The 20,317-nt window shown below is 36.7% G+C and overlaps 1 protein-coding gene across 8 annotated transcripts in view; it reads right to left on the reverse strand.

The window, feature by feature from the left end:
* Positions 1-20,317, reverse strand: part of KANSL1L (KAT8 regulatory NSL complex subunit 1 like) — a 126,914-nt gene that overhangs the window by 104,378 nt on the left and 2,219 nt on the right. Inside the window, exon 1 of one of the 8 annotated variants that reach the window (XM_055573328.1) lies at positions 2,977-12,109. The exons of the other annotated variants lie outside the window; for them this stretch is intronic. The gene's annotated coding sequence lies outside the window, so the exon portion shown is untranslated. Of the gene's footprint in view, positions 1-2,976; positions 12,110-20,317 lie in introns of those variants that run through there. 8 annotated transcript variants of the gene reach the window in all.

Genomic DNA, 20,317 nt, shown 5'->3' on the forward strand with positions numbered 1-20,317 from the left:
ATAACGTAAAAATAAAAGATCAAATATCAAGAAAAAAGTTTTATGCTTATACTATTACCAAGGGCAACGCTTTCAATGTCTCTGGTTAAAAAGTGAATGGAACCAAACTCTTCCTTAATTTGCCAACTCCTAACATTATCTCTGCTCTTTGCTAGTTCATAAGGAATTTAATAAGGCTTATTCTTCACTCTGACTCTAGGCCTACTACCCAAAACTTCAATGAAAGATGTATTGTACCTAGTACATAAAAGACAAATATTTATGAATGCAATTATATCTCAAGATTTCATTTTTTTGACAATGATTAGTGATAGTCAAAAGAAAAAAAAAAAGTCCATCCTGGGATTCGTACTTGAAAATGTGACTTGATCCCACATTTCCAAACAAAAATATAATTTTTATAAAATATAACTTCAAAATTTTCATTTCTCAATTTAAACTTCACAATTTGAACAGTATTAATAACTAAAACACAGAACTGAACCACAAACAAAAAAGTATATAATTGGAAATTCCCTGGTGGTCCAGTGGTTAGAACTTTGTGTTTTCACCACCAGGGCCTGGGTTCAATCTCTGCTCAGGGAATTAAGATCCTGCAAGCCTCGTGGCACAGCCAAAAAAAAAGAAAAAGTATATTATTTCACAGGTGCTAAAAAATAATATGGTAGTGAAAATTAGCCTGATCCACAATGTGAAAATTTTTTTTCTAAAAAAATCTGCAATCATTATTTTCTTTTCACAAATGGATACTCATCAGTTATCAATACAGAAGCTCTTACTCCTGCCTGAAAACACAGTGGGGGATATAACAGATGACACTAAAGATTAATCCCATAATTAAACAAATTTCATATTATTTTATCAAAGTAAAAAGTATAAAATTACATATTCTGACATAAAAAAGGTAATTTAGTACTTAATTTAAAAATTATGAAGATTAAAGAGTTAGTGAAAACATTTTATATCATTAACAATCACACATTTTCGAAGATACTTTGGAACTATAACACTATAATTTCTGTCTCAAAACACATGACAGTTAGTAGCCATTTAAATAGCCAAATTCATATAAGCTAAGTCCCTGGACTTAGCTGTAACTCTCGATCCTTCATTCTTGTTTAAAAACACAAAACCAAAATCATATTCTCTGCAAAGACTAACAAGAATTATCAAAAGGAAAAAAAAGGCACAAAACGTTTATGAAATTAGAATAAAAATCTATACAGAGGGTTAAAAGTGACAGATTAGGAAAAGATATTTGCAACATATATCAACAAAGGATTAATATCCAGAATACATAAAGAACTCCTAGAAACAAGCAAAAGTTACAACTGTCAGATACTTCAGAGATGATGACATTCAAATGATCATTAAACATACTCAATCATACCAGTAATAAAGGAAATATAAATAAAGCAAGAGATGAGTTTTCTAATCAAATTGAAAAGAGAGTTTTAAGTCTGAAAATATCACTTACCATGGGAATGTGGGTAAATAAGACTTCTCACATCTATCTGAACCACAATTTGATGCTAATTTGACAATAATGTGAAAAGGTGCACAAGAGATCAGTGTTTGTATGAGAAAACCACTCTTTCAAAGTAACCTACATATTTAACAATAAGAGAATGGACATTAAAACATGATGGAATGCTAGACAGTAGTTAAAAAATGAATGACCTAGATATATATGTATCAATATGGACAAACCTCAAAAACAAAATAATTTGTTAAAAAATGGTGCAGAATATATATACTATGGTGCAGTTGGTGGTGGTTTAATCGCTCAGTTGTGTCCAACTTTTTGTGATACAATGGACTGTAGCCCATGGGCTCCTCTGTCCATGGGATTCTTCAGGCAAGAATACTGGAGTGATTGCAATTTCCTTTTCCAGGGGGATCTTCCAGACCCAGGGATTGAACCCAAGTCTCCTGCATTACAGGCAGATTCTTTATCGACTGAGCTATGAGGGAAGCCCATACTATGGTACCATATAAATAAAATACAAACACAAAACCATACCATATTTATTTATATATACATGTATGTGTTTAAATGTTTACAAGAACAAAAGACGAACCAGAAAAATACCCACCAAAGTTGTAACAGTACTCAGGTAAATTGCATGAAACAGAACTAAGAGTGCTGCTTTAAGACAAGTTGAATTTTAACTATAAAATTTTATTACTTAGGGGAAAAAGATTCAGTGAAAAATGAACAAATGTTAATGGTTGTTAATTCTGTGCGATAAAAATATTTGCCTATTTTATATTTTACTGTTCAATGTCTCAAAAAATAAAGAGATTTCTGTATAATTTTCTGTGTCAAAATTTATATACTTCTATATGTCTCAAAAATAATAAGTCCTATTTATAAAAGATTTTCAATTTTTCCAAAAGCAAAACAAATAGGAAAAAAATAACCAGAATATTGGGTTTTCTTTTTAAAAATATATTTTGAACTTTTATGAAAAACAGCAAAATATTAAAAAATCTAGCACTGGGAAATTTTTTTTTCAAGATTCAGTCTGTCACTTAATGCAATGACCATAACTTCTAATTTATATATATCAACAATTGTGTTTAGATAATTACATTGCTCTCTGAGGGAAACTGCCCTAATCACAGTTCTCTCTGAGGTAATTATACTCAAAAAATACTATACTCTATCCCCTCCTTACCCTTTCTCCTTTAGAAATCTGAAAAGGGTACGAAGTATGTAATCAAAGTGGTGGGCAGCAGGGACAGGGGTGAAATAATGAGAAGCAGTGGATTTCTTATTCCTGGATAAACTAGCGATAAGGGAAAACTAAAAATAAGCAGAAAAAGATACACCGATTATTAGATAAGAACTAGAGTTGATAGAAAAAAGAGAAAAAAAAGAAATGTAGACATTGAGAGTGGCTAAGAAACATTTATGGTAGAGATCTAGAATAAAGCATACACACAAAAAACTCTGGTAGGGCTAGGGCTTACTTGGTATGATAGGCAGATTCTAAAATGATCTTAATAATCCCAGTTTCCTGGTATTCATGTCTTTGTGTAATCCTTTCTTCTTGAGTGTGGAGCGGATTTATTGACTTCAGTGTGGACTGGATTTAGTGACATTCTTTTCTAGCAAATAGAATGTAAAAGAGATAATGGGATGCCACTTTTAAAATTAGGTTACAAAGAGACCGAGGCTGCCATCTCGTCACCCCCTCACAAACTAAAGAACACTAACTGCCACGCTGTGAGCTGGGGAGACTCTCATGGCAAAGAACTACTGACTTCAGCCAATAGACAGCAATGACCTAAAGCCTGTCAACAGTCGTGCCAGTGATCTGAGAAGCAGATAACAGTCATGCCAGTGTTCCATCCTCATTCCAGCCTTCAGATGCCTGTAGCTCTAACACCTTGACTGCAGCCTTGGGAGAAACTTTGAGCGAGAGGCACTCAGGAAAGCCATGCCTAGATTCTTGACCCACAGAAACTGTGAAATAGATGTTTTAAACCATAAAATTATGGATTAATGTGTTACATGCTATGTGCTACATTAGTTTAGTTCAGTTCAGTCGCTCAATCGTGTCCAACTCTTTGTGACCCCATGGACAGCAGCACGCCAGGCCTCCCTGTCCATCACCAACTCCCGAAGTTTATTCAAACTCATGTCCATTAGTCGGTGATGTCATCCAACCATCTCATCCTCTGTCATCCCCTTCTCCTCCTGCCTTCAATCTTTCCCAGCACCAGGGTCTTTTCAAATCAGTCAGTTCTTCACATCAGGTGGCCAAAGTATTGGAGTTTCAGCTTCACCATCAGTCCTTCCAATGAATATTCAGGACTGATTTCCTTTAGGATTGACCTGTTGGATCTCCTTGCAGTCCAAGGGATTCTCAAGAGTCTTCTCCAACACCACAGTTCAAAAGCATCAATTCTTTGGCACTCAGCTTTCTTTATAGTCCAGCTCTCACATCCATACATGACTCCTGGAAAAACCATAGCCTTAACTAGATGGAACTTTGCTGGCAAAGTAATACCTCTGCTTTTTAATATGCTGTCTAGGTTGGTCATAACTTTCCTTCCAAGGAGTAAGCATCTTTTAACTTCATGGCTGCGGTCACCATCAGCAATGATTTTGGAGCCCCAAAAAATAAAGTCAGCCACTGTTTCTCCATCTATTTGTCATGAAGTGATGGGACTGGAAGCCATGATCTTTGTTTTCTGAGTGTTGAGCTTTAAGCCAACTTTTTCACTCTCCTCTTTCACTTTCATCAAGAGGTGCTTTAGTTCTTCTTCACGTTCTGCCATAAGGGTGGTGTCATCTGCATGTTACTGATATTTCTCCTGGCAATCTTGATTCCAGCTTGTGCTTCATCCAGCCTGGCATTTCTCATGATGTACTCTGCATATAAGTTAAATAAGCATGGTGACAAAATACAGCCTTGATGTGCTCCTTTTCCTATTTGGAACCATTCTGTTGTTCCATGTCCAATTCTAACTATCGCTTCCAGACCTGCATACAGATTTCTCAAGAGGCATGTCAGGTGGTCTGGTATTCCCATCTCTTTTAGAATTTTCCACAATTTATTGTGATCCACACAGTCAAAGGCTTTGGCATAGTCAATAAAGCAGAAATAGATGCATTTTTGGAACTCTCTTGCTTTTCTGATGATCCAGCAGATGTTGGCAATTTGATCCCTGGTTCCTCTACCTTTTCTAAATCCAGCTTGAACATCTGGAAATTCACAGATCACGAATTGCTTAAGCCTGGCTTGGAGAATTTTGAGCATTACTTTGCTAGCATGTGAGATGAGTGCAATTGTGAGGTAGTTTGAGCATTCTTTGGCATTGCCTTTCTTTGGGATTAGAATGAAAACTGACCTTTCCCAGTCCTGTGGCCACTGCTGAGTTCTCCAAATTTACTGGTATATTGAGTGCAGCACTTTTACAGCATTATCTTTTAGGATTTGAAATAGCTCAACTGGAATTCCATCACCTCCACTAGCTTTGTTCATAGTGAGACTTCCTAAGGCCCACTTGACTTCACTTTCCAGGATGTCTGGCTCTAGGTGAGTGATCACATCATCATGATTATCTGGGCCGTGAAGATCTTTTTGTACAGTTCTTCTGTGTATTCTTGCCTTCTCTTCTTAATACCTTCTGCTTCTGTTAGGTCCATTCCATTTCTGTCCTTTATTGAGCCTATCTGTGCATGAAATGTTCCCTTGGTATCTCTAATTTTCTTGAAGAGATCTCTAGTCTTTCCCATTCTATTGTTTACCTCTATTTCTTTGCACTGATCACTGAGGAAGGCTTTCTTATCTCTCCTTGCTATTCTTTCGAACTCTGCATTCAAATGGGTATATCTTTCCTCTTCTCCTTTGCTTTTGGCTTCTCTTCTATTCACGGCTATTTCTAAGGCCTCCTCAGACAGCCATTTTTCTTTTTGCATTTCTTTTTATTGGGGATGGTCTTGATCCCTGTCTCCTGTACAATGTCATGAACCTCTGTCCATAGTTCATCAGACATTCTATCAGGTCTAGTATCTTAAATCTATTTCTCACTTCCACTGTATAGTCATAAGGGATTTGATTTAGGTCATACCTGAATGGTCTAGTGGTCTTCCCTACCTTCTTCAACTTAAGTCTGAATTTGGCAATAAGGAATTCATGATCTGAGCCACAGTCAGCTCCCGGTCTTGTTTTTGCTGACTCTATAGAGCTTCTCCATCTTTGGCTGCAAAGAATATAACCAATCTGATTTCGGTGTTGACCATCTGGTGATGTCCATGTGTAGAGTCTTCTCTTGTGTTGTTGGAAGAGGGTGTTTGCTATGACCAGTGCATTCTCTTGGCAAAACTCTATTAGCCTTTGCCCTGCTTCATTCTGTACTCCAAGGCCAAATTTGCCTGTTATTTCAGGTGTTTCTTGAATTCCTACTTTTGCATTCCAGTCCCCTATAATCAAAAGGACATCTTTTTTGGGTGTTAGTTCTAGAAGGTCTTATAGGTCTTCATAGAACTGTTCAACTTCAGCTTCTTCAGCATTACTGGTCCAGGCACAGACTTGGATTACCATGATTTTGAATGGTTTGCCTTGGAAACAAACAGAGATTATACTGTCATTTTTGAGACTGCATTTAAGTACTGCATTTTGGACCCTTTTGTTGACTATGATGGCTACTCCATTTCTTCTAAGGGAATCTTGCCCACAGTAGTAGATATAATGGTCATCTGAGTTAAATTCACCCATTCTGGTCCATTGTAGTTCACTGATTCCTAAAATGTCGACGTTCACTCTTGCCATCTCCTGTTTGAACACTTCCAATTTGCCTTGATTTATGGACCTAACATTCTAGGTTCCTATGCAATATTGTTCTTTACAGCACTGGACCTTGCTTCCATCACCAGTCACACCCACACCTGGGTGTTGTTTTTGTTTTGACTCCATCTCCTGCGTGCTACATAGCAATATGTAATTAATGCACTGGGGTTTAAAGATTTGGGGATTTTGGACTCTGGAAGGTCTAGCACTATCACAGTTCCTGTTCTAGTATTTCCATTAAGTTTTTCCGTATTCTATTCTCAAGTGAATCCTTATTAAAAAACACACACACACCAAAACCGTAGCCTGAAAGTCTCTCTACTTTGCAACCAAAAGAACTTCACAAAATTAGCTATGTCTCCTATAATTAAAAAAGGATAAACTATGTTCATGTAGCTTTAGTGTAAGACACAAGACCATTTATTCCAACTTTTTAATTAAACATACAATCATTATGCATAATGTTTACTAACTGAGCATTCTAAACTCTACCACTTCTAACTACCTCCACATGACATAAGCAACTACACTTATTACTAACATTTCAACTGCTTGAACTTTTTTTGTTCACTACTCTGTATTTTGTTAACTACTCTGTCTTCAACATGCAAAAGTATCTGAGATATAGCAGATACTCAATGAATATTTGGTGTAAAAAAAAAAAAAAGTGGTTGCCATTACACTTACAATCCAAACTTGTTCTTGCCATGGCCTACAAAGTTATTCACTATCAAGTCCCTGACTACTTCCCCTCTTAGTAACTTTCTCCACAGGTTGCTACATTCCATAAACAGTGGCCTCCGAGCTATTCTTGAGCACAGACAAGTCCTTGCTTCAGAGACTTCCTATTTACCATTTTCTCAGTCTGGAACAATTTTCCACATATAAGATGGCTGGCTCCCTCACTTCATTCATGTTTCTGCTCTAAAGTCACCTCCTCAGAGAGTCCTACCTTAACTAATTATTTACAATAGCCCTAGCACCTCACTTCATGATTCTCCATTCCCCTACACTGTTACATTGAGCCTCAGAACACTAATATCAGAACCTGACACTATAGTACATTCTAAGGAAATAATACAATTCAAGGGCAGAACTCAGTTTTGTTCAATGTCCTAATCTGCAGCACTTAAAACAATGTCTGGTACATAATAATTGTCAGATATTTGTTGGCTGAATAAACAGTCATAATTTTTAAAGGTATTCCAGAACTTATGTAGTAAAAACATCTATTTCAGATATCATTTTTAAAATAAAATTAATCATTGAAATGCACCATATCAAAAGATTAAAGAAAAAAATTAAAAGCATTTGACAAAATCTAGTGTGTGTTCATAATCAGGAAAAAAACTCAGCAAACCAGGAAAAAGAGGGAAATTGCTTAACCTGACAAGGAACATTACACAAAAGCCTAGCAACAACTTCATGGTTATGATGAAAGACTGAATACTTTAATTGTTAAGACTGGGAATGAGGCAAGGTGTCTGTTCTCATTACTCCTATCATCATCACACTGGAGGTCCTAATTAGTTGGACAGATGAAGGAAAAGAAACAAGAGTCACATACATCTGGAAGGTAAAACCGTGTCTACTCATTGATGACATGATTCTCTACATAGAAAATTCCATGCAGACATGATCACTCACTCAGTTGTGTCCAACTCTTTGCAACTCTATGAACCATAACCCGACCAGGCTCCGCTGTTCATAGGATTTCCCAAGCAAGAGTACTGGAGTGGGTTGCCATTTCCTTCTCCAGGGAATCTTCTTGACCCAGGGACATTCTTCTTCTTGACCTCTGTCTCCTGCATTGCAGGCAGATTCTTTACCACTGAGCCACCTGGAAAGCCCTAAAGGGATCTATAAAAAAAAGCTCCTAGATGTACTGAGCTTATACTAAGGTAGCAGATAAAAAAGTCAAGACACAAAAATCACTTGTATTTCTAACTATTGGAAATGAAAAAAAAATGGAAAATTTTAAAACAGTATTAATTTCAATAGTTTAAAAATATTAAATACTGAGGTGTCAATCTAACAAAAAATGTGCAGGATCTACACACTAGAAAAATACATCATGTGAAATGCTTGGCTGGATGAATCACAAGCTGGAATGAAGACTGCCAGGAGAAATATCAATAACCTCAGATATGTAGATGATATCACTCTAATGGCAGAAAGTGAAGAAGAAATAAGAACCTCTTGATGAGGGTGAAAAAGGAGAGTGAAAAGCTGGCTTAAAACTCAAAAAACTAAGATCACAGCATCCGGTCCCATCACTTCATGGCAAATAGATGGGGAAACAATGGAAACAAGGACAGACTTTGTTTTCTTGGGCTCCAAAATCACTGCAGATGGTGACTGCAGCCATGAAATTAAGACGTTTGCGCCTTGGAAGAGAAGCTATGATAAACCTAGACAGCGTATTAAAAAGGAGAGATATCACTTTGCTGACAAATGTGCATATAGTCAAAGCTATGGTTTTTCTAGTAGATATGTATGGATGTGAAAGCTGGGAAATAAAGAACACTGAGCACTGAAGAACTGATGCTTTCTCACTGTGGTGCTGGAAAAGACTCTTGAGAATCCCTTGGACACCAAGGAGCTCAAACCAGTCAATCCTAAAGGAAATCAACCCTGAACATTCATTGGAAGGACTGATGCTGAAGCTCCAATACTTTGGTCAACTGATGAGAAGAGCCAATTCATTGTAAAAGACGTAGATGCTGAGAAAGACTGCGGGCAGGAGGAGATGAGGATGACAGGGGATGAGATGGCACCACCGATTCAATGGACCTGAGTTTGAGCAAACTCCAGGAGATCGTGAAGGACAGGGAAGCCTGTGTGCTGCAGTCCATGGGGTCCATGTCAGACACAACTTAGCGTCTGAACAACAACAAGATTGCTCATGGATTAATTATTCAATATTGTTGTAATGTTAATTCTCTTTAAACTGATAGATTTAACACAATCCCTGTCAAAATCTTGGCAGGAATTTTGTTAATATCAATAAGCTGATTCAAAATTTGTATGGAGCATTTTCCAGATGGTCCAGTGGTAAGGAGTCTGCCTCCCAATGCAGGAAACACAGGTTTGAGCTCTGGTCCAGAAAGATTCCACATACTGCAGAGCAACTAAGCCCATGAGCCACAACTACTCAGCCTGTGTGCTGCAAATGCTGAAGTTCACATTCCTAGAGCCCATGAGTCCATCCAACAAGAAAAGCCACCAGAATGACAAGCCCATGCAAAGCAACGAAGAGTGGCCCATGTGCAGCAAGTAAAGACCCCATGCAGCCAAAAGTAAATAATCAACAAATTTAAAAAAATTTGTATGGAAACAGAAAGCAACTAGAATAGCCAAAACAAGAATGAAGCTAAAGGACTCATAATGCCTATCTATTTACTTTGGTCAAAATAAGCATGAATTGGCCAAAATGGACACAGATCAATGGGGAAAAATAGCTGTTAAATAGACCCACAGGTATACAGTTAATTGATTTCTGATGAAGATGTAATGGCACTTCAATGCAGAAAGACGGTTTTTAAACAAATGCTCTGAACAATAAGGTACCCATCTGCAAAATTCTGAGCCTTAACCCATACCTCATACCTTATACAAAAACAGTCACATACATCAGAATGGACAGACCTAAATGTAAAACTTAAACCCATAAAATATCTAGAAAAAAATAGGAGAAAATCTTTGTGATATTGGGTTGGGCAAAGTTTTTTTTTTTTTTAACTATGACACAAAAACATTTGTAACAGAAAAAATTGGTAACTTGGACTTCCTCAAAATTAAAATAAACAATAAAATAAACATCTAACAACTATTTAAAACATAATAATTGAGGAGCCTTTGACATAAATATACAAAAGGTAGTATGTCTAGGAATTAGTGGAAATCAGATGTGCATACTCCTGAAAGTCACTGAGTTTACCATTCAGGTTAATTCAGAAAAATGGTTTCAACTATTATAGTTTTAAATTGTAACCATTTTCAACTGTGTATTATTTCCTCTTATGCATAATAGACATCTGTTTAGAGGCAGAGCACATGAAGAACACTGATTTGAGAGCATAAAATAATAATTCTGCTAGTTCACCTCAAGATATCTTCACTAGTTCCATAAGCTGTATTCCACATGACCAAAATTATTTTATAACATCTAAAGAGAGTTGGACTGTGAAGAAGGCTGAGCGCCGAAGAATTGATGCTTTTGAACTGTGGTGTTGGAGAAGACTCTTGAGAGTCCCTTGGACTGCAAGGAGATCCAACCAGTCCATTCTGAAGGAGATCAGCCCTGGGATTTCTTTGGAAGGAATGATGCTAAAGCTGAAACTCCAGTACTTTGGCCACCTCATGCGAAGAGTTGACTCATTGGAAAAGACTCTGATGCTGGGAGGGATTGGGGGCAGGAGGAGAAGGGGACGACAGAGGATGAGATGGCTGGATGGCATCACTGACTCAATGGACGTGAGTCTGAGTGAACTCCGGGAGTTGGTGATGGACAGGGAGGCCCAGCGTACTGCAATTCATGGGGTCGCAAAGAGTCGGACACGACTGAGCGACTGATCTGATTTGATCTGAAAAGGTATCTCCAGTATTTTGGAAGCCAATTTCAGACACTGAGAATAACTACAAGTAAGACCACCTGGTTTTCATTTGGGTATAAATCCATCCATACCACAACAACTTATTTATAGAGAAGTGCTTGTGACTGGCAGCTGAAAACCTATTTCATCTTTTAAAAACAAAACAAAACATTTCCAGAAAAAACATGGAAATTAACCAGTTGACTTTTTAAAAGCAGAAAATGAAGAAATTTATTTTTTCTCAGAAATATAGCTTTGTCTATTTCTGATGGAAGCTGCATTTTATTTATTTTTTGTTGTTGTTTAATTGCTGCTGCTGCTTAGTCACGTTAGCCGTGTCCAACTCTGTGCGACCCCATAGACAGCAGCCCACGAGGCTTCCCCATCCCTGGGATTCTCCAGGTAAGAACACTGGAGCGGGTCGCCATTTCCTTCTCCAGGCGATCTTCCCAAACCCAGGGATTGAACCCACATCTCCTGCATTGCAGGCAGATTCTTTACCACTGAGCCACCAGGGAAACCCACCTTCATTAAATGTATATTTGATCTAAGATCAAACATTAAACCATTCAGTTAACGCACACAATAACTGAGAAGCATGTTAAGAGACATTATGTTAGGTACTATAAAGATGGTAGTGAGCATGACAAGTAAGGTTTCTATTCTTACAGAGCTTACATTCTATCCAATAAATGGTAGACAGAGAATACACAAATAAGAAAATAAAAAGAAGTAAATAGGGGTCTCATTGTTTTTATAAAAATCAAAGTAGCGTAATAGAGCATGAATATGTTGCAGTAGGAGTTAACTTAGATTTGTAGATGAAGTCTCTTGATGACATCTGCTCTAAGACTAGAAATTACTAAAATCTAACCAAGATTTCAAGTAAGAGGTTTCCAAGGAAAAAAGACAATTTATAAAAACCTTTAGAGCAGGAATAAATTTGGTGAGTTTGAAGAAGAACAATTATAAACTTATCTAGAACATGAGCCAGAGAAAGGAGCCCAGGATCATGCCAGGGAGTTCACTCACATTTATCTGAACAAAGGAAGAGGCATTACAAAGGATAAAGAACCCTAAAAGAAAACTTAGAAAGTTCAGCTGGTGGGAATTCCCTGGCAGTCCAGTGATTAAGACTTTGACTTCCCAATGCAGGGAGCACAGGTTCAATCCCTGGTTGGGGAACTAAGATCCTGCTTGCCATGTGGTATGGCCAAAAAAAAAAAAAGAAATGCTAGAGACTAACACCACCATAACTGAAGTAAGAATGCCTTTGATGGACTCTTTAGTAGACTGGACATGGCTCAGAAAAGATCTGAGCTTGAGGATATATCAATAGAAACTTACAAAATGAAAAGAGGATTGATGGTGCGGGGGGAGGGTGAGGTTGGGGGGCAGGGACACATAAACAAGAATATCCAAGAACTGTGGGTCAACTAAAAAAGGTGTTAATGTATAACATAATGGGAACACTGAAGTGAAGAGAAAAGAAATATTTGAAGCAATAATGACTGAGAATTCCTCCAAATTAATGTCAGACATAAAACCACAGATCCAGTAAAGTCAGAGAACACAAAGCAAGATAAATGCCAAAAGTAAATTATATAGCATAAGTCATTCAATACATGAAGCACTGTATTAAAATTAAAGTACACAAAATTATATATAATAGACAATATAATTGGAGAAGGAAATGACAACCCACTCCAGTTTTTTTGCCTGGAGAATCCCAGGGATGGGGGGAGTCTGGTGGGCTGCTGTCTATGGGGTCGCTAAGAGTCAGACATGACTGAAGCGACTTAACAGCAGCAGCAGCCAATATAATAGCTAATAGTATTTAGAATAATAGTTCATTAAAATTTTTTTATCACTAAAAATTTATCATACATTTTCCCCACTAGAATGAAAGCTGTATGAAAGCAGGATGTGAATGTTTTCATTCACTGCTGTATCAGAAAATATTGTTGGGTACATAGCAGGCCCTTAAAAAATATTTCTTCAATAAACATCATCCAAAATAATAAAATCATTTAAAAATTTCAAGGGGACTTCCCTGGTGCTCCAATGGCTAAGATTCTGCACTCCCAATGCAGGGGGCCCAGACTTGATCCCTGGTCAGAAACTAAATCCTGGATGCCACAACTGAGAGTTCATGTGCTGCAACTAAAAGATCCTGCATGTCACAGAGATCTGGTGTGCCACAACTAAGACCCAGCACAGCCAAATAAGTAATAATTATAAAAACATAACAAAAATGTCAAGGAAAGGGGTTCATAAGATACTTTACTGTGAAAAGAATCTCAAGGCAAGGAAATACAACATTGCTGTCCAATAGAAACATGACGTGAGCTACACATGTAATTTAAAATGTGCAGACACATTATAAAAAATAAAAAGAAACATGAAATTTTAACTTCATTGTTACCCATTATATACAAAATATTATGACTTCAACCTGTCAGGATAAAAACATCCTTATGAGATATATTCTTTTTTGTGTGTGCTAAAACCTCAAAATACAGTGTTTATTTTACATTTAGCACAAAGTCTATATGGACTAGCCACATTTCAAGTGCTTAATGTTAATAGCCACACGTGGTTAAGGATTACTGTACTAGATAGTATAAAGTATATAGTACCCCTAAAGTAAACATGAATCAACCATTAACTAAAACATTTCAGTTCCAAAGCATAATAGCAGCTTCAGGTCAGTTCAGCTCAGTCGCTCAGTTGTGTCCAACTCTTTGTAACCCCATGAATTGCAGTACGCCAGGCCTCTCTGTTCATCACCAATTCCTGGAGTTCACCCAAACTCATGTGTATCAAGTTGGTGATGCCATCCAGCCATTTCATCCTCTGTCATCCCCTTCTTCTCCTGCCCACAATCCCTCCCAGCATCAGGGTCTTTTTCAATGAGTCAACTCTTTGCATGAGGTGGGCAAAGTATTGGAGTTTCAGCCTCAGCATCAGTCCTTCCAATGAACACCCAGGACTGGTCTCCTTTAGGATGGACTGGTTGGATCTCCCTGCAGTCCAAGGGACTCTCAAGAGTCTTCTCCAACACCACAGTTCAAAAGCATCAATTCTTTGGCGCTCAGCTTTCTTCACAGTCCAACTCTCACATCCATATGTGACCAGTGGAAAAACCATAGCCTTGAGTAGACGGACCTTTGTTGGCAAAGTAATACCTCTGCTTTTTAATATGCTATCTAGGTTGGTCATAACTTTCCTTAGGTTATACAAAAAGAATGTGAAAAAGGCAAATCCTCAAAGGAGTTTTCCAAGCATCTTGATCTTCTTATGAATACTCAGTTTCTGGAGACCAGTGTGGAGATTCCTTAAAAAAACTGGAAATAGAACTGCCATATTACCCAGCAATTCCACTGCTGGGCATACACACTGAGGAAACCAGAATTGAAAGAGACATGTGTACCCCAATGTTCATCGCAGCACTGTTTATAATAGCCAGGACATGGAAGCAACCTAGATGTCCATCAGCAGATGAATGGATAAGAAAGCTGTGGTATATATACAGTGGAGTATTACTCAGCCATTAAAAAGAATACATTTGAATCAGTTCTAATGAGGTGGATGAAACTGGAGCCTATTATACAGAGTGAAGTAAGCCAGAAAGAAAAACACCAGAACAGTATACTAACGCATATATATGGAATTTAGAAAGATGGTAACGATAATCCTGTATGTGAGACAGCAAGAGACACAGATGTGTAGTTTGGACTCTGTGGGAGAGGGCGAGGGTGGGATGATTTGGGAGAATGGCATTGAAACATGTAAAATATCATGTGAGACGAATCACCAGACCAGGCTTGATGCATGATACAGGATGCTCGGGACTGGTGCACTGGGATGACCCAGAGGGATGGTATGGGGAGGGAGGTGGGAGGGGAGTTCAGGATGGGGAACACGTGTTCACCCGTGGCAGATTCATGTTGCTGTATGGCAAAACCAATACAATATTGTAAGTAATTAGCCTCCAACTAAAATAAATTTATATTTAAAAAAAGAATATTCAGTTTCTAATTATGCAGATATTGGGTGGAAAAAACAGTATTTGGATCTTATCTAAATCTAAGAAATTTGTTTTTAGTTGCTAAAATACTGTATTCTATTTACTCTTGGCACCACTATCATCTTTGATGGTATTTATTTTATATACACCCAAGATACTCAAGCAAAATAGGTTCCTTCTCTAAAAAGAATTTAGTCAGTCCATAAGACTTCAAAGAAATTGGAATGAGCAAAACTGAGAAAAAACAACTTCCTTAACCACAACATAAAACTAAAATAGTAACCTAACAGGATTTAAGAAGCAAAACTGCAAGAAATCTTATCACTCTTTCAAAGGTGCTAAGAAAGCAACCAGATAAATTATTTTAACTATTGGTGGTTTAGACAGTAAAGAAACTGCTAGCAATTCAGGAGACCGGGGTTCAATCCCTGGGTCGGGAAGCTCCTCTGAAGAAGAGAACGGCAACCCAGGTCAGTATTTTTGCCTGGAAAATTTCATGGACAGAGGAACCTGGTGGGCTACATTCCATGGGTCACAAAGATAAGACACGACCGAGTAACTAATACCTTCACACTTTCTCTTTAAGAAGCAGTAGTTCTAGATAATCCAAAAATCAATTATATTTGCCAGGTATGAACTTTGCTTTCATGTTTTTTCAAGAGTTTTCAACCTGCATTCTGAATTAAAATTAATAATCATTCCTTAGCACATCTGCAGCCCAGCAATTTTAGGCATAGTGAACAAAAACACAAAAAACCAATCCACTGCAAAACTGTTACAGATAATGCACAAAGCAAACCACCCTACAGCAAAAGGTCCAGATTTCAATTTACGTTTTCTTAGAAGTATCATAAAAACTACCAACCAGAGACAATTTCAGTAAGACATGCCAAAGTTTATTCCTTTAAATTATAAGCATTTAAAAACTACAAAGAATAAAAAGTTTTTTTCTTCCTGGTTACATTAAATTTATTATAAATAAAACCAAGTTAATCCAAAAAATTGGAGGGACTGTAAAGTCGGGTCTACAATTTAATCCAATATTCACTGTGAATTAAGGAAGAAGTCAGTTGTTCTGATATACATTACTACAAATAAAAAGTCTTGCCCTGTTGTCTCCAAAATGCTTCCATTAGTGACTTAATCTTTAAGATTGATAAATCATATTTATGAAATTTAGCATTAATTAAACACAATCTAATCCCTTGGACATCATGAGATATAGTAAATACTATCATTTTGTTGCTGTTTAGTCACTTAGTCACGTTTGACTATTGTGACCCCATAGTCTGTAGCCCACCTTGCTTCTCTGTCCATGGGATTTTCCAGGCAAGAATACTGGAGTGGGTTGTCATTTCCTTCTCCTGGGCATCTTCCCAACCCAGGGACTGAACCTGCATTTCCTACATTGGTGGGTAGATTCTTTATCACTAAGCTACCACAGAAACCCAATATCATCATGTCATCTCTCAAAAGCTGCATGTACATAGTGAGATAATTATATCAATAATTTTTGAGTTGATCCTGACACTAGTAACCAGGTCTTTACAACTACTATTTAAGTATATGCAGGTCACATATACCAAATAAGTTTTGGCATTTGGGCTAAAGAAAGGCAAAGTTTGCCAATCTAGTCCATTTTCAGAGTTGAAACTAAAAATCTAGACAATCTAAATAAGACCAACCCATCCTTCTGAGAATGAACATTAAAAATTAAAAACCAAATCTGATTTTCGAGCCCCTAAAATACTACTCCAGATTTGATTATGACTTACATTCTAGCATGCATATGTATATTCCATAAAGTCCATGGAAAATATCATATCAATATCTACCCCCTGATATTAAATGTATTCTCTCAACTGAAATATGGATAATCCTAATTTTCTTCAATGCAACAATATAAACTAGGAATAAAAGTACCATAAAGAAAGCAGATTCGTCCTTAAGTTAAAAGAAAGTGAAAAGACCACCAATAGATAGAAGTGAGAACTCTGAAGCAGAGGCAAACATTAAATTGTTTCCAAACTTATAACTTTAATGTGTTTCATATAGTTAATCCATTATAGTAACAGTGAAGGAGTATGAAAAAAGCATAACTTCTTTTAGGAAATTCTGAGCAGCTCTTTCAAACATTACTGAAATACAACAGGGCTAAAGTTCCAAATTTGTAACTCATAATGTTAAATTAAGTCAATTAAACCAATTAAGTCAATAAAAGTAATGAGAAAGAATCTATATTGGTATAACTTTATTCCTGAAAAATACAGGAATTACTGGAACATGCAAATACAAAATACACTGCTGTGTTTTCAAGATTTCTTTATGCCACAAATGGGCATTTGTAAATTACAGCAGAAAGCACTGCAGTAATTGGCATGACCAAGGTACAGTTAGCTCAGTACTTTGTATTCAATAATGTTTATAGCTAGAACTCCTTCCACTTTGAAAACTATGCCTAAAAAGGAATTCTCTTTGAAGACTAAAGGAATTTAATTAAAGATAAAGCCACTTGGGTGGCCACAGAACACATCAAACAGATCATAGTTCAAACTTCAAGCAGAATTATTACTATTCAGTTACAAAAGCATGACTCATAGGAATATAAATGAAGAGTCATGTTTTTTTTCTGTGTACATCAACTTATATCCAGAAATTCACGTTAAAATTTAGCGCTATCACATTTGCTCATTATATACATTTTAGCTTCAACTTAATTTCAAGTGGTTAAAAACTGATTAATGACCTACTATCAAATAAAAACAAATTTTTAATTACTTTAAATAACATGCTTGAAAATTCTTGATCTTAAAGAACCAGAAATAATACATTAAAAGTTCATTAGAAATATAACAAAGCCTTAATTTTATAAATGAATGCATTCTTCCCAATTCTGCAAGAGAACTGTCACTTTCATATAGAAAAAAAAAGTGTTCCTAAAAACCTAAAAATATTAACAAGTATTTAAAAACTTTCACTATAAACTGTCTTCAGATTTCCATTACAGACTGTCTACAAGCAAGTACAATATCATTTTTTAACACTTGCTGAGAGTTGGACTGTGAAGAAAGCTGAGCGCCGAAAAATTGATGCTTTTGAACTATGGTGTTGGAGAAGACTCTTGAGAGTCCCTTGGACTGCAAGGAGATCCAACCAGTCCATTCTAAGGGTGATCAGTCACGGGTGTCCTTTGGAAGGGCTGATGCTAAAGTTGAAACTCCAATACTTTGGCCACCTCACGCGAAGAATTGACTTAATGGAAAAGACTCTGATGCTGGGAGGGATGGGGGCAGGAGAAGGGGATGACAGAGGATGAGATGGCTGGATGGCATCATCGACTCGATGGACATGAGTTTGAGTGAACTCCAGGAGTTGATGATGGACAGGGAGGCCTGGCGTGCTGCGATTCATGGGGTCGCAAGGAGTTGGACACAACTGAGTGACTGAACTGAACTGATTTGTTTATCTCACACAGAATAACAAGCACAGTTCAGTGAAATCTCTTCAGAACATGTAAAAAGGAAAAAAAAAACAAAACCTTTCAGAAATGAATATACCTTTCTTTCCTTTCTAAATCAAACATACTGAAAGTAAGACTGTATTGATGACTGAGGGTCCTCACTAATGTACCATGTTCCATTATAGTCCTTTAATATAGTAATAGTAAGGACTTTAAGGCTAGAGGTGTAACAGATGATAGGTTTTAAAGTCAGTAAACTGGTTGCTAATTTCCTATTGACTGTCACTTCAATTGCAAGCAATTTCATTCCTTCACTGCTGATTGTAACCTGAAGAATACAATCAATAAACAATCTTCTACATCAGAAAGAAGGCTTTCGGCCTCTATCAACTATTGTACAGATAATTTAAAAAAACAGGAAGAGAGATAAATAACTAAGTAAAAATTACTCATAACAAATAAGATTTACGTGGTAGATTAAAGATAGGCTTTGTTTTTAGTTACTAAGTCGTATCCAACTCTTTTGTGACCCCACTGAGTATGGCCCACCAGGCTCCTCTGTCCACGGGACTTCCCAGGCAAGGATACTGCAGTGGGTTGCCATTTCCTTCTCCAGAGGATCTTCCCAACCCAGGGACTGAACACAAGTTTCCTGTATTGCAAGGAGATTCTTTGCCACTTTGCCACCAGGGAAGCCCCAGGTTAAAGGCAGTAAAAGATGTTAGAGGCAATTCAGAGATGTGCTATCAAGAGCATCTATATAATGAAGCAAAGTAACTCAGACACCAGGCTTTTTTCCTTTAAAAACAGAAAAGGCTACAAGTGAATCGGGAACAATTAAAGTAAAATTTGTAATCGAATTCCACACTAGACAGTTGAATGAATAAAGGAAATGAAATAGTCTAAGTTATTATGATAAATGGTATCAAAACTGGATGGAATTACTGGATAATGCAGCAGTTGCACAATGGGCAGTCACTGGCAGACAACTGTGATAAATCAAGAGGCCCCACCTGAACACAGAAGTACTCAAAGTAAGGAATAAAACAGGAAGAGTATATTGCCAATAAAGTACTCCTAACTAAGACAAATAAGCAAGATATAATTTCCTGAAAAATTTCAGAGATCAAAAAGATAAATAGTCAACTTGCAAGTGTTTATTAAGCATCAACTATGTAATCTGCACTGTATCAAATATGAAATATATTCCTCTTTCACAAGGGGCTTCTAAGAAAATAAAACACATATATCACAGACACACATGAAAAAAAATTTATGCTAATGAAAGCAAGTTCTTTTGTTTTACTGCTAATACCAGATGATGAATAAAGATGTAATATGAGGCATGCTCATACACTAGATGAGTATTAAACAATACTCTGGAAGGCAATTTGGTGATGTTACAAGAGCCTTAAAACACACACACTTCCACCAATAATTCCTCTTTTACAAATCTAGGAGAAATTTTTTTCCAAAGCTTTACATAAAAGGCTGTATTCTCTGTAGTGAAATTTATATCAGCAAAACATTAGAAACATCCCAAACATGTGCCAACAGGAAAAATTTTAAATGATAGTTATACGATATAACACTGAGCTTCCAAATATAATTTTTTCAAAGACTAAGGACATGGAACAGTTTATGAGGTAAAGTTAAACTACCACATAATCCTAGTTTTAGGAAAAATATGCAAATATTCACTGGCACATAGAAATACAAATTATTTGTATTTTTTATCTGCACCTGTTTTCTTTCTCCAAATTATTTTATAATAAGATTTAAAAACAAGCAATTACTATTTGAAAAGGTACATAACACACACACAGAGTAAATGTTAAAAAAAAAAAAAAAATCAGTGTGATACAACTGGCCTGGATTTAGAAAAATTTCATGTAAAAAAAGTTAATCCAGAAGGGCTGGATAAAAG

This window comes from Bubalus kerabau, chromosome 3, assembly GCF_029407905.1.
Source record: "Bubalus kerabau isolate K-KA32 ecotype Philippines breed swamp buffalo chromosome 3, PCC_UOA_SB_1v2, whole genome shotgun sequence".
Taxonomy (NCBI): domain Eukaryota; kingdom Metazoa; phylum Chordata; class Mammalia; order Artiodactyla; family Bovidae; genus Bubalus; species Bubalus kerabau.